Source organism: Dipodomys merriami, unplaced genomic scaffold (genome assembly GCF_024711535.1).
Source record: "Dipodomys merriami isolate MVZ:Mamm:240054 unplaced genomic scaffold, mDipMer1.0.p SCAF_1, whole genome shotgun sequence".
Lineage (NCBI taxonomy): Eukaryota > Metazoa > Chordata > Mammalia > Rodentia > Heteromyidae > Dipodomys > Dipodomys merriami.
In genome coordinates, this window is record NW_027202270.1 from 90,734,816 (window position 1) to 90,749,882 (window position 15,067).

Here is a 15,067-nt window from a genome sequence, read left to right on the forward strand (position 1 = left end):
CCTTAGTGACCCCAAAAACTCTGCTCCCAAACTCACAGAACTTATAAACCACTTTGGCAAAGTAGCAGGATATAAAATTAACCCACAAAAATCAGTTGCCTTTCTGTATACCAACAATGTGCAAACAGAAAGGGAAATCAGATAAACAACCCCATTCACAATAACCCCTCCCCCAAAATAAAGTATCTAGGAATTAACCTAACCAAAGAGGTAAAGGACTGATTTAGTGAAAAACTACAAAAACCTAAAGGAAGAAATCAAAGAGAACACCAGGAAATGGAAAGACTTTCCATGTTCTTGGATAGGCAGAATCAATATTGTGAAAATGGCCATACTGCCAAAAAAAATACACAAATTCAACGCAATTTCCATCAAAATCATAATGATGTTCCTTACTGAAATAGAGAAAACAATCCAAAAATTCATATGGAACAACAAAAGCCCTAGAATAGCTAGTGATTCTAGGCAAGAAAAGCAATGCAGGAAGTATCACAATACCAGATTTCAAGCTCTACTACAAAAACATAATAACAAAAACTGCTTGGGATTGGCATATGAACAGACACAAAGACCCCATCGAACGTAGACGATCCAGAAATAGGGCTGGGAAGGTGGCTCAGTGGTAGAGCGCTTGCCTTGCATGCCTGAGGCCCTGGGTTCCATTCCTCAGCACCACATAAGCAGAAAAAAAAAAAAAAAAAAAGCTGGAAATGGCACTGTGGCTTAAGTGGTAGAGCGCTAGCTTTGAGCTGAAGAGCTGAGGGACAGTGCCCAGGCCCAGAGTTCAGGCCCACGACCAGACCCAAAAAAAAAAAGAAGATCCAGAAATAAAATCACATACTTACAGTCAGCTGATATTTGACAAAGGAGCCAAAGACATATAGTGGAAGTAAACATAGCCTCTTCAACTATAGTGCTGGGAAAACTAAGCAGCCACACTCAGAAAACTAAAAGTGGACCCCAGTCTGTCACCATGCACTAACATCAACTCAAAACGGATTAAAGACCTTAACATCAAACCTGAAACTCTGAAACTCCTGCAAGACAGAGTAGGAGAGACACTTGAACTTATAGGCACAGGCAGGAACTTCCTGAACAGAGTCCCAGGGTCACAACAAATTGGACAGAGACTCAACAAATGGGACTACCTTAAAATAAAAAGGTTTTGCACAGCTAAAGATATAGCTGCCAAACTAGAAATACAACCAACCAATGGGAAAAAAATATTTACCAACAACATATCAGACTAATATCCATTATATACAGGGAACTCAAGAAACTAATCCCTCCCAAATCTAACAAACCAATCATTAAATTGGCAAGGGAACTAAAGAGAGACTTCTCAGAAGAGATCAGAGAAGTGCGTGCCAGTCGCACGGATCTGTGTCTTGCTTCAACAGTGTTTGGACGGAACAGACCCCAGGACTACTCCTTTCCACCACCAACTGCCTCTCCACTCACCACCTCTGACCCTGATCTTCTCGACCGTCGCCTGCTTCCAGGACCAACCAACGCCAGTTTTTTCTGTGGTTAGCTCTGTATTGACGACCAGCCATGACCTCCCAGATTGGTCAGAATTGTTCCACCAAGGTGGAGGCTGCCGACAACCACCTGGTCAACTTGCATCTGCGGGCCTCCTACACCTACCTCTCTCTGGGCTACTATTTCGATCGCGACTACGTGGCTCTGGAGGGCGTGGGCCATTTCTTCCGCGAGTTGGCTGAGGAGAAGCTGAGGGTGCTCAGCGCCTCCTGAAGATGCAGAACCAGGATGTGCAGAAACCTTCTCAGGATGAGTGGGGCAAAACTGTGGAAGCCATGCAAGCCACCCTGGTCCTGGAGAAGAGCCTGAACCAAGCCATTGTGGATCTTCATGGTTCTGCTCGCACAGACGCCCATCTCTGTGACTTCCTAGAGAACCACTTCCTGGATGAAGAGGTGAAGCTCATCAAGAAGATGGGCGACGGCTGGGAAGGTGGCTCAGTGGTAGAGCGCTTGCCTTGCATGCCTGAGGCCCTGGGTTCGATTCCTCAGCACCACATAAACAAAAAAAAAAGCTGGAAGTGGCGCTGTGGCTCAAGTGGTAGAGCTCTAGCCTTGATCTGAAGAGCTGAGGGACAGTGCCCAGGCCCAGAGTTCAGGCCCCACTACCGGACCCAAAAAAAAGAAGAAGATGGGCGACCACTTAACCAACCTTTGCAGGCTGGGGGCCGCCCCTCAGGCCCAGCTGGGCGAGTATCTTTTCAAATGCCTCACACTCAAACACGACTAGAAAACTCCAGAGTCCAGCAGCCTTTGAGGGGCCATCTCTGCCTCGCCAGATACCAGGGTTTCCGCCCAAGCTTCTGTCTCTAGCCATTGGGAAACTTCCTAACTAACCATCCTGGAGCCCTTCCCAAGCCTTGGACCAAATGAAAATAAAGCTTTTTGCAGCAAAAAATAAAAAAATAAATAAATAAAAGAAGAGATCAAAATGGTAAAGAAACGCATGAGGAAATGTTCATCAACCCTGGCCTAAAGGAAATGCAAATGAAAACAACCCTGAGATACCACCTTACCCCAGTCAGAATGGCCCACATCCTAAATTCACCCAACGACAAATGCTAGTGGAGATGCAGAGAAAGAGGAACCCTATTGCATTGCTGGTAGGAATGTACACTAATACAACCAATTTGGAGGTAACTCAGAAAGCTAAATATAAACCTCCCCTATGACCCAGCCATATAACTCCTAGGCATCTACCCTAAGCAACAGGAACCAGGATACAAAGACACATGCACCTCCATGTTCACTGCAGCAAGATATGGAAACAACCCATAGCCAAGATATGGCAACAACCTACTACAGATGAACAGAACCAAAAACTGTGGTACCTATATACAATGGAATATCATGCAGCCATTAGAAAGGCCAAAATAATGGCATTTGCAGGGAAATGTATAGAACTAGAACAAATCATTTTGAGCGAGGTGAGCCAAGAGCAAAGAGACTAATGGTACATGGTCTCCTTGATATGTAGATGTTAATTCCAAAATGCAAGGAGATATAACAAAGTAAACAAGACTCGAGAAACAAAGACCTCCACTCAATTTGTCATATCATTTCTTTTTTTTTTCGGGGGGTGGGGTTCCGGTCGTGGGGCCTGTACTCTGGGCCTGGGCGCTGTCCCTCAGCTCTTCAGCTCAAGGCTAGCGCTCTACCACTTGAGCCACAGCACCACTTCCGGCTTTTTTCTTTTTGCTTATGTGGTGCTGAGGAATTGAACCCAGGGCCTCATGCATGCAAGGCAAGTGCTCTACCACTGAGCCACCTTCCCAGCCCCTTGTCATATCATTTCTAAATGACTTCATGTCCTTTTTTTTCCGGTCGGTTGTGGGACTTGAACTCTGGGCTTGGGCATTCCCTCAGCTCTTCAGCCCAAGGCGAGCACTCTACCACTTGAGCCACAGTGCCACTTCGGTTTTCTAGTTGTTTATTGGAGATAAGAGTCTCATGAACTTTCCTGCCTGGGCTGGCTTTGAACCGTGATCCTCAGATCTCAGCCTCCTGAGTAGTTAGGATTACAGGCGAGAGCCACTGGCGCCCGGCGACTTCATGTTCTTGACCACATATATGGTATGTATATGTACACTTATGAGGGAAGCTAGGAGAAAGACACAGAAGAATCAGAGGGAAACAGGAAAATATACAATAGAGAGGGCCATCAGCAGCACTACTGGACTTTGATGGAAACAAACTAAGCAACTCAAGGAATCGATGGGAAGGAAGGAATGAAAGGGAAAGAGGAAACAGCTTACACTAAGCAAAAGGAAAGAAATGTACATATCACGGGATATGGAAGAAATAATTGTCAAAGTTCATAGAATTCACAGACATTATAGACTATAATAATGACAATTGCCTTATGAAAATTAAAATGTGTTTGTGACTTTAAGTATCACTATCCTATAATATTGTGCAATTTGTGAAATTTATGTAATCACTTAATCTCAATAAAAAATTATTTTAAAAATTATATGTGTGTGTGTAAAAACATAAATTCATGGGCTGGGAAGGTGGCTCAGTGGTAGAGCGTTTGCCTTGCATGCATGAGGCCCTGGGTTCGATTCCTCAGCACCACATAAGCAAAAAGAAAAATGCTATGGCTCAAGTGATAGAGCACTAGCCTTGAGCTGAAGAGCTGAGGGACAGCGCCCAGGCCCAGAGTTCAGGCCCCACGACCAGACCCCCCCAAAAAACAAACAAACAAAAATAAATAAATAAATTACAACTTGGTAGCTGGAAACAAACAATTATTTTTCTCTTTTTTTTGGGGGGGTACAGTCGTGGGGCCTGATCTCTGGGCCTGGGCACTGTCCCTCAGCTCTTCAGCTCAAGACTAGCCCTCTACCACTTGAGCCATAGCGCCATTTCTGGCTTTTTTCTTTTTTCTGAGCTACCTTCCAGCCCCAGAAACAAACAATTTTTATCTTACAGTTTCTTTCTTTAAGCCTGGAATCCAACGTGACTTAACTTCATGACTGATCAAGGTCTATGGTGAGTTGTGGTACATTGGTCAGCCTGGGCTTCAGCTACCTCCACGCTGTGACCGGAAAACTTGCTTCCAAGCTCATTCCGGGGTTTGTTCCTGCTGATGAACCTCTCCAGAAAGCTGCTCTGTCCATGGCATTGACTTCCCCCAGGTAAGCAGTCTAAGGAAAGCAAGAGAAAGTACCACTTAGCTCATTGGTAATCCAAGCACTTAGGAAGTAGAGATAGGAAGATCATAGTTCTATGTCAGCCAGGCATAAAAACTCAAAAGACTCCCTCTAAATTATTGGCTTGGTATTGTGACACACGCCTGTCCTCCACAGTAACATGGGGAGACCTAAGTAGGAGGACTGGAAGCAGGAGAGCGCTCACCTTGAGCTGAAAAGCCGGGAACAGCACCCACGCCCGGAGTTCAAGCCCCACGACTGACCAAAAACAAAAAAATCTCTTAAGAAAATCCCTTAAGAAGGAGAATTATAGCCGAAGAAAGATGCTACCTTGAAAATAATCATACAACCAGACACTGGGGATAGAGGTAGAGCTGACCTGGGCTTCAGTCCTCTCCTTATTCTTCTCCAGTATCTGGGATGACAGGCATATACTATCAAGTCCAGTAGCCACCATTGGTTGAGTCTCATGAACTTTTTTTTGTTGTTTGGGCTGACCTAGAACTTCAACCCCACCCTACCCCACACCCTCCCCCCACACACATATTTCCAACTCTTAAATAGCTAGGATTGCATACTTGAGCCACTAGGCCCACCACTCCAGGTAGCCACTGTTGGCCTCCTAAGCCTGAAGTTCAGGCATACTTGCTTTTTATTACCCCTACTCATGTGAGAGCTCTGTGCCTCCCTGCCTTCAGAATGGGGCATCTGACTACAAAGCCCATGGCATAAACTATCCCTGAAGTAGTCTGGCCAACACCAGCATTGCACTCAGTAGAACCACATAGCATCTTCTGGTAGTAAGCCCTTCCTGCTGGCTCTTCCCTCTGCCTGGACCTCTTAACTCTGCCTCTACCTTGCCACACCCTGGCATTCTTCTGTTGTCTAATTCCCATTTGGTCAAGAGCCTTTTTCTCACTTTTTTTTTTTTTTTTTGGTCATTCTTGATCATCAGCATTTAGTGGTTTCTTTTTTTCTTTTTTTTGGGGGGGGGGTGGTCATGGGGCTTGAACTCTGGGCCTGGGCGCTGTCCCTCAGCTCTTCAGCTCAAGGTGAGCACTCTACCAATTGAGCCACAGCACCTCTTCTGGTTTTCTGAGTGGTTATTGGAAATAAAGAGTCTCACAGACTTTCCTGCACAGGCTGGATTTGAACCTCTATCCTCAGATCTCAGCCTCCTGAATAGCTAGGATTACAGGCATGAGCTACCGGCACCCAGCTTGCATTTAGTGGTTTGTAGCACATACATATGATTTACATTTTCTACCTCTTTATCCTCTTCATTTCCTACAGGAAATGAACCATAAGAAGCATCTGGTTGGGCAGGTACCGGTGGCTTATGCCTATAATCCTAGCTACTCAGGAGGCTGAGATCTGAGGATCACGGTTTGAAGCCAGCCCAGGCAGAAAAGTCCCATTGAAACTCTTATCTCCAATTAACCACTCAAAAACCAGAAGTGGCGGGCTGGGAAGGTGGCTCAGTGGTAGAGCCCTTGCCTTGCATGCATGAGGCCCTGGGTTCGATTCCTTAGCACCACATAAGCAAAAAGAAAAAAGCTGGAAGTAGAATTGTGGCTCAAGTGGTAGAGTGTTAGCCTTGAGCTGAAGAGCTGAGGGATAGCACCCAGGCCCAGAGTTCAGGCCCCACAACCAGACCCCCCCCCAAAAAAAAAAAACAGAAGTGGCACAGTGGCTCAAGTGGTAGAGCATTAACCTTCGACACAAAACAGCTCAAGACAGTGACCAGGCCCTGAGTTCAATCCACACAACCAACAGAAAAAAGAGACAAAGAAACATCTGTCTGGCTCCATCTGCCCAAGTTAGGTTTTAATGAGGGAATAGAGTAATTTGAACCAGCTTCTGGTTTACTTGGGCTATTGTTACTGATTTTGTTTTGTTCAGTTCATGATCAAAACTAGGAAATTTTACTTCAGTACAAAACCACAGTTGGGTGCCAATAGGTCATGCCTATAATCCTAGCTACTCAGGAGGAATAGCCATGCAGGAAAATTCATGAGACTCATATCTCTAGTTAGTCACCAGAAAGTCAGAACTGGAGCTGTGGTTCAAGTGGTAGAGTACCAGCCTTGACGGAAAAAGCTTAGGGACAGTGCCCAGGCCTTGAGAAGTTCAGGCTCCAGCACCAGAGCACACACACCTTCACACAGATACATATACAAATTCCTTTCTACACTTTGGACAGCATTCTAGAAGTTCCTCAAAAACTAAACATAGCCAGGTGCTGGAGGTTCATGCCTGAAATCCTACCTACTCAGGAGGCTGAGATCTGAGGATTGTGGTTCAAACCCAGCCTGGGCAGGAAAGGCCATGAAACACTTATCCCCAATAAACCAGCAGAAATCTGGAAGTGGCACTATGGCTCAAGTGGTAGAGCACTAGCCTTGAGCTAAAGAGCTGAGAAACAGTGCTCAGGCCCAGAGCTTAGGCCCATGACCAAAAAAAAAAAAAAAACTAAACTAAACATAGATCTTCCCCATGACCCAGCCATACCACTCCCAGACATCTATCCAGAACATCACAAGCCAGGATACCATAAAGACATTTGTACATACATGTTCATTGCTGCACTATTCACAACAGCCAAGCTATGGAAACAGCCTACATGCCCTTTAACAGATGAATGGATCCAAAAAAATGTGCTACTTCTACACAATGGAATTTTACACAGCCATTAGAATGAATAATATTATGTCATTTGCAGGAAAATGGATGGACTTAGAAAAAAATCATGCTGGGCTGGGATGGTGGCTCGGTGGTAGAGCGCTTGCTTTGCATGCATGAGGCCTTGGGTTCGATTCCTCAGCACCACATAAGCCGGAAGTGGCACTGTGGCTCAAGTGGTAGAGCACTCACCTTGAGCTGAAGAGTTACGGGACAGTGCCCAGGCCCAGAGTTCAGGCCCCACAACTGAACCCAAAAAGAAAAAAAAAGAAAAAAATCATGCTAAGTGAGGTAGCCTAACTCAGAGAAACAAACGTTTTCTCTTACACAAAGGCTAGATCTAAAATACACCAGAACATAATAAATTATACAGGACTTTAGCTATTTACTAAACACCATGAAACCAAAGGAGGATACTCTTAGGGGAGGAACACAAAGGCACAATGCCTATGTACCTCTGATCATACAAAATAATATTTATTAAAATGAACTCCAGAAAATGGAAATGAGGTTTTTTCTTTCTTGTTTTTGTTTTCTTTTCTTTTTGTCTTGTTTGCTCATTTATCTGTATTTGGGAGAGTAAGGGGACAGGGTGAACAAATGCAGCAGTGGGACTCACTAGATACTATGGGGGAAATGAACTATACAACTTGTGAGTAAGGACCAGAGGGAAAAACTGGGAGAGCCGGGCACGGGTGGCTCACACCTGTAATCCTAGCTACTCAGGCAGCTGAGATCTGATCATTCCTCATTAGTAGATTCAGCACATGCAGTTTTTGGTAAGAAATGCCAGAAAATGAGGTGTCTTTGCTAATACAACACATTAGGAGTGCATAATAATACTTGGTGCCGTTATTAGTGATGATAACTTTGATTCTTCTCTTTGTAATCATTAACTAATCTTGAGAGCACATAAATATGTTCCACTAATTCTAGCATCCATTGACAAGCCAGTATTAGTATGCTAGTTGTCACGTGGTGATTTCTAATTCCATTGTTCTTTTTTTTCCCCCTTTCTTTGTGACAGTACTGGGGCTTGAACTCAGGGCCTGGGCACTGTCCCCTAGCTTTTTTGCTCAAAGTGGGCATTCTACCACTTGAGCCACTACTCTATTTCTGGCCTTTTGGTGGTTCATTGGAAGTAAGTCTCACAGACATTTCTGCCCAAATTGGCTTCAAACCATGATCTTCAGATCTAGGCCTGAGTAGCTAGGATTACATGAGTGAGCCACCAGCACTCACCCCACTGTTCCTTCTACACTCATCACATTTATTAACATTTTACTCTATGGAGAAGCTTTTACCTTCTCTGCCTTTTATATTTGTTTTCATTCACTCAAGCACATCACTATGGACGTGTGGGTTCTTTTTTAGGCAGTGGGTTATTATATATTGACTTTTCTTTTTTCGGTTCCAGGGTTCAAACACAGGGCCTTCCACATGCTAGGTAAGCATTCTTCCTAGCTTAGCTACAACTCTAGTCCAGTTCTCTATTTGGCCTGAAGCTCCATGATAAATATCCACTAACAAAAACAAGAGAGCTGGGAAGGTGGCTCAGTGGTAGAGCGCTTGCCTTGCATGCCTGAGGCCCTGGGTTCAATTCTCAGCACCACATAAGCAAAAAGAAAAAAGCTGGAAGTGGGGCTGTGGCTCAAGTGGTAGAGTGCTAGCCTTGAGCTGAAGAGCTGAGGGACAGCGCCCAGGCCCAGAGTTCAGGCCCCACGACCAGACCCCCCCCCAAAAAAAAGATATTGTTTGAACTAGGCGCCAATGGCTTATGACTGTAATCCTAGCTAATATATGAGGATCTTGGTTCAAAGCCAGCCTAGGACAGAAAGTCCGTGAGACTCTTATCTCCAATTAACCACAAGAAAACTGGAAGTGGTGTTCTGAAGAGCTGAGGAACAGCACCCAGGCCCAGAGTTCAAGCCCCAGGGCCAACAACAAAAAAAAAAAAAAAAAAAAAAAGAGGGAAGAAAAAGCAGCAAAATAAAAAACAAAAAAAATCTTCCTCCTGCCCTTGTTCTTAGAAGTGTATAACACTTGATATTACTCTGGTGGCCATTGAGATGCTGAATAATTTTTCAGTCTTTTTTCTCTGTGCATTAGTTTATATGGTTCCTACTGAGGTTTCTCCAAATTCACAGATCTTTCCTTTTTTAATTGTATTTTTATTATCTGTAAGTAGTTTACAAGGAGTTACCATTCAACAAATCAGTATACTGCATCTTATCAATGTCACCCATTTCATCATTCTCCTCCATGTCTTCCAATCCAACTGCTCCCCTCAATTTTCCTAGGTTCCTAAGGTATACATTGAATATTATGACTGCATTCTCTCCCTCCCTCTTCACTTTTCTACCTCCCTCCCCTTGACCTCCCTACCACACCTTTCAAGGAACAGTTTCAAGGTATTCTTTTTGTTGGACTGTGAATTTTTCTAAGGAATTACACCATTTGAATTCTCCCTTGCAAATACCATGCTTCAGTTAATATATCTGTATACACATGCATACAACCCTGTTTACTTGTACATTTACACAGACATTTTCTTCTATAATATCTAATATTCTGTGATCCAGTGAGTTTATTTTAAAATAGCTTTTGTTTTTCCATCTCTACATGTGCTACTTAGGTCCTATTTAAATTTTAAATCAATTCCCTTTTTTAAGTGCTAGAGATTAAACTCAGGGTCTCCCACATATAAGCATATGTTGTAGCAATTTAAACTCTCAGCTACAGCAATTTTAACATCCATATCTGGTATTTCATCCTTTCTATCACTTCTAAGTTTCTATGGACTTTGCTGTGCTCCCATTCGTTTTCTACTGTTTTGCACGTCTAATTCTTTTCAGATGTTTCACAATGTGAATGTTACATTGTCTGTTGTCTACACTGGACTGTCTTCTTTTAAAGGAGTGTTCAATTTTGTTTCACTCCTTTCAGATGAATCAGCTTGGTCCTCTCAAAGCTTGATTTCAGGGGCTGGGAATGTGGCTCAGTGGTAGAGTGCTTGCCTTGCATGCATGAGCTCTGGGTTCAACTCCTCGGTACCACATAAGTAGAAAAAGCTAGAAGTGGTGCTGTGTCTCAAGTGGTAGAGCACTAGCCTTGAGCTGAAGAGCTGAGGGACAGTACCTAGGTCCCACGACCAACAAAATAAAAATAAAAAAGCTTGATTTCAAACAGTTATAATGGGTATTGTGTAGTCTTCATTACAGGGCCATTTAGTCCTACTATTAAGATAGTCCTTCTGAGGTCTCTACTTAATTAAGATCACAGGTATTCAAGAACATCTTTCTTGTTGGAATGGACAGAGCTGATTATTTCTCAACCCCATGTGAACTTTACTAATTTGTTAGCATTTAGATATTTAGTAGTCCTTTCTCTTCCCTTGTGCAATTTCAACCTACTGTATATAGACTGGCATTTAAGTAAATCCTCAGCAATAGCACGGGCATTACCTAACTCCCCTCAATTCCACCACTTGGAACCAAACATCCCAGCTGCTCCAGTTGCCCCCAACTGTGATGGCTACCCTTTCTAGGCAAAAGAAAGCTAGAACAATCCTGAAGCTCATTGTGCTTGCTCACTTCTCGCACAGATCCTAGTACTGTCCTGTCTTTCATGAAATGCCTGAAAACTACCACTTCATATATTTTTCCAGTTTTCTTTTTTTTTTTTTTGGGGGGGGGGTCCGGTCGTGGGGCTTGAACTCTGGGCCTGGGCGCTGTCCCTCAGCTCTTCAGCTCAAGGCTAGTGCTCTACCACTTGAGCCACAGCGCCACTTCCGGCTTTTATTCTTTTTACTTATGTGGTGCTAAGGAATTGAACCCAGGGCCTTAGGCATGCAAGGCAAGCACTCTACCACTGAGCCACCTTCCCAGCCCCATTTTTCCAGTTTTCTAGTTGTGTTCTACCATACCAGAAAAAGGTACCAAATTATTTTTCATGTATTTATGAACTTTTGGTACTTATATTTATTCTGTAATCTTAAAATATTAAGTCCCCATGGTTTCAGGTTATTTATTCTAAAGTATAAATGAGACTGGGAAAGCCCAGCAGATAAAAAATGTCTTAAAAATCAATTGTGTGCCGGGCACAGGTGGCTCATGCCTGTAATCCTAACTACTGAGGAGGCTGAGATCTGAGGATCACGGTTCAAAGCCAGGCCGGTCAGGAAAGTCCGTGAAACTCTTATCTCCAATAAACTACCAGGAAACAGGAAGTGGTGCTGTAGCACAAGTGGTAGCGTGCTAGCCTTGAGCTGAAGAGCTGAGGGACAGCGCTCAGGCCCAGAGTTCAAGCCCCACGATCGACAAAAAAAAAAAAAATCAATTGTGGCTAAGTGCCAGCATCGCATATCTGAAATCTTAGCTACTCAGAAGGCTGAGATCTAAGGACTGCAGCTCATAACCAGCACAGCAGGAAAGTCCATGAGACTCTTATCTCCAATTAATTAGCAAAAAGAAAAAAAAAAGCCAGAGGTGGAAGTGTGGCTCAAATGATAGCGCACTAGCAGCCAGAGCATGAAAGTCAGTGAGACTCTAATCTCCAATTAACTACCAAAGGAAGAAAAATAAAAGCCAAAGGTGGAGCTGTGGCTCAAATGGTAGAGCATTAGCCTTAATCTCATAAATTCAGGGATAGTATCTAGGTCCTGAGTTCCAGCCCCAGAAACAGCACAAAAACATTTTCTCAGAGTATCAGACTCAATGTTTTCTATCTGTAGCATGTGAAGAACTATAAATTCCAATAAACAGAAAGCATCCGATGCTCCAAGGCAAGCCTGAACTGTGAAGTCTGTAGGTTCCTCTGCTCAGTACCAGTTATTATAGATTCCATGTTCCCAAAGTTGCTGCCCAGACAGCTTCTCTCAGAAATGTCAGTTGGGGGGCTGGGAAGGTGGCTCAGTGGTAGAGCGCTTGCCTTGCATGCATGAGGCCCTGGGTTTGATTCCTCAGCACCACATAAGCAAAAAGAAACAAGCCAAAAGTGGTGCTGTGGCTCAAGTAGGTAGAGTGCTAGCCTTGAGCTGAAGAGCTGAGGGACAGCACCCAGGCCCAGAGTTCAGGCCCCATGACTGGACAATTAAAAAAAAAAAAAAAAGAAAAGAAATGTCAGTTGGGTTGCCCTATACAGACTGAAGACTCTAACAACAACAACAAAAAAAATTCTTTAAAAAAATCTTGTTGGCTGCCTCTCCAATTTTTTTCACGTGGCAGCTTGTGAAAGGAAGAAAGAAATTAACTCAGCATAACTGTACTGTTCCAGCTCTCCTCTTCTCCCTCTGCCTTAAATCTAAAGTTCTGTGGCATTGTTTTTTTTCTTTGTGGGGTTTTGGGTTGGTACTAGGGTTTGAACTCAGGACTTCATACTTCCTGTTTGTTGTTATTATTATTATTATTATTATTTGAGGCCTGAACTCTAGGCCTCCTTGCTGTCCCTCAACTCTTCACTCAAGGTTAGAACTCTACCACTTGAGCCATAGCACCACTTCTGGCTTTTTCTGTTTATATGGTGCTGAGGAATCGAACCTAGGGCCTCATACATGCAAGGCAAGTACTCTACTACTAAGCCACCTTTCCAGCCAGTACTTTGTACTTTCTAGGCAGGTGCTCTACCACTTAAACCATACTCCCAGCCCTCTATATCAGTGTTAATATACCTCTCCACTCCTACAACCCCTTACAATACACACACACACACACACACACACACACACACACACACACACACACACACACACACACGAGGTAAATCAATGAACACACAGTCAATTGACACTGATTTTTTTTTTTTTTGTCAGTCATGGGGCTTGAACTTTGGGCCTTGACACTGTCCCTGAGCTCTTCAGATCAAGGCAAGAGCTCTACCATTTGACCCACAGAACCACTTCTGGTTTTCTGGTATTTAAGTGGAGATAAGAGTCTCACAAATTTTCCTTGCCTGGGCAGGCTTTGAGCCATGATCCTCAGATTTCAGCCTCCTGAGTAGCTAGGATTACAGGCGTGAGCCATCGGTGCCCAGAGACACTGATTTTCTTTTTTTTTTTTTTTTTGGGGGGGGGTCCGGTTGTGGGGCCTGAACTCTGGGCCTGGGCGCTGTCCCTCAGCTCTTCAGCCCAAGGCTAGCGCTCTACCACTTGAGCCACAGTGCCACTTCCAACTTTTTTTTTTTTTTGCTTATGTGGTACTGAGGAATCGAACTCAGGGCCTCAGGCATGCAAGGCAAGCGCTCTACCACTGAGCCACCTTCCCAGCCCTGACACTGATATTTTTTAAGTAAAGTGACCTTAAAAGTCAGTTTTCATAATTTGTTACCCTCTGCCTTTTGACAAATGAAAATCACCAGGTCAGTCACTTTTGAAAATTAATTTTCATACTGCAAATTTTAAAAGGTTACAAAAGCCAAAAGACACAGTCCCTAACTTTAGAATTTACAATCTAAGATGATATTACAAATTATCCTACCTATCCAGGAGGCAGAGACAGGAAGATTGTGGTTCAAGTTTAGACCATGCAAAATTCTCCAACACCCTGTCTCAAAAATTAGGGGAAGCAGGTACCAGTGGCTTACAACTATAATCCTAGCTACTAAGAAGGCTGAGATCTAAGGATTACAGTTTCGAACTGTAAAGTACATGAGATTCTTATCTCCAATTAACCACCAGAAAACCAGAAATGGCACTGAGATTCAAAGTGGTAGAACACTAACCTTGAGCAAAAAGCTCAGGAACAGCATGCAGGCCTTGAGTTCAAATCCCACAACTGACAAAAGAATAAACAACTAGGGGCAGGTATGGTGGCTCACACCTATAGTTGCATATACTCCAAAAAAAGAATCAGGAGTGTCATGATTTGAGGTGAGCCAAAAGGTTAGTGAAACCTCATCTCAACAAATACATTGGGTAGGGTGGGTGGGTCATACCTGTAATCTAAGCTACACAGGAGACTTAGGTAGAGGATGGAGATCTAAGGTCTCCACTCAAAAGCCCAAGATCTTATCTGCAAAATAAATAAAGGAAAAAAAGGATTGTAGATGTCACTGAAATGGTAGAACACCTCATAGTATGCATGAGAGTTCAAACCCCAGTATCACAAAACAAAATAAGACAAGTGCTGTGATACATACCTGTAATCCTAGCATTGATGGAGGAATAGGCTAAAAGGTAAGTACAAGAATCTTGATTTAAGGTCAGTCTGAACATAAAAGTTTGCTAGACTCTATTTCCAACATAATCAACAAAAAGCAGGGCTGGATACTTGGCTCAAGTAATAGAGTGTAAGCCTGGCAAGTGTAAGACCCCAGTATTGTGTCCAAATCCCAGTATTGGAAAAAAAAAAAAAAAAGGAATGTACAATCTAAAGGAAAAATAATACACACTCCCATAGAAAGCAAATGTACATCATACCTCAATTAGCTGTAAGAGTATAGATAAAAAGATAAGCTCTTCTCCCTAATACAAATACTCGTTTACTTAATATTGAAGTACGTTTCAGTTACCTATTTTTACATAGCAAAGTACCTTGAAATTTAGTTGCTTAAAAACAATTGGATTAACTCTAGGAAATTGTAACAAGAGGTTTTTTTTATTTCTGCTGCCTTTGTTTTCATTTCTTCGGTCTTTGGGAGAGTAGGGAAATGAAGGGACAAAAAGAAGAAATGAAGCAGTGATACTCACTAGAC

General features: G+C 43.3%; 1 pseudogene; it reads left to right on the forward strand.

Moving 5' to 3' along the window:
* The first annotated feature begins 1,526 nt into the window (after positions 1-1,526).
* LOC138841154 (ferritin light chain-like) lies at positions 1,527-2,271 on the forward strand (annotated as a pseudogene).
* Positions 2,272-15,067: the final 12,796 nt, after the last annotated feature.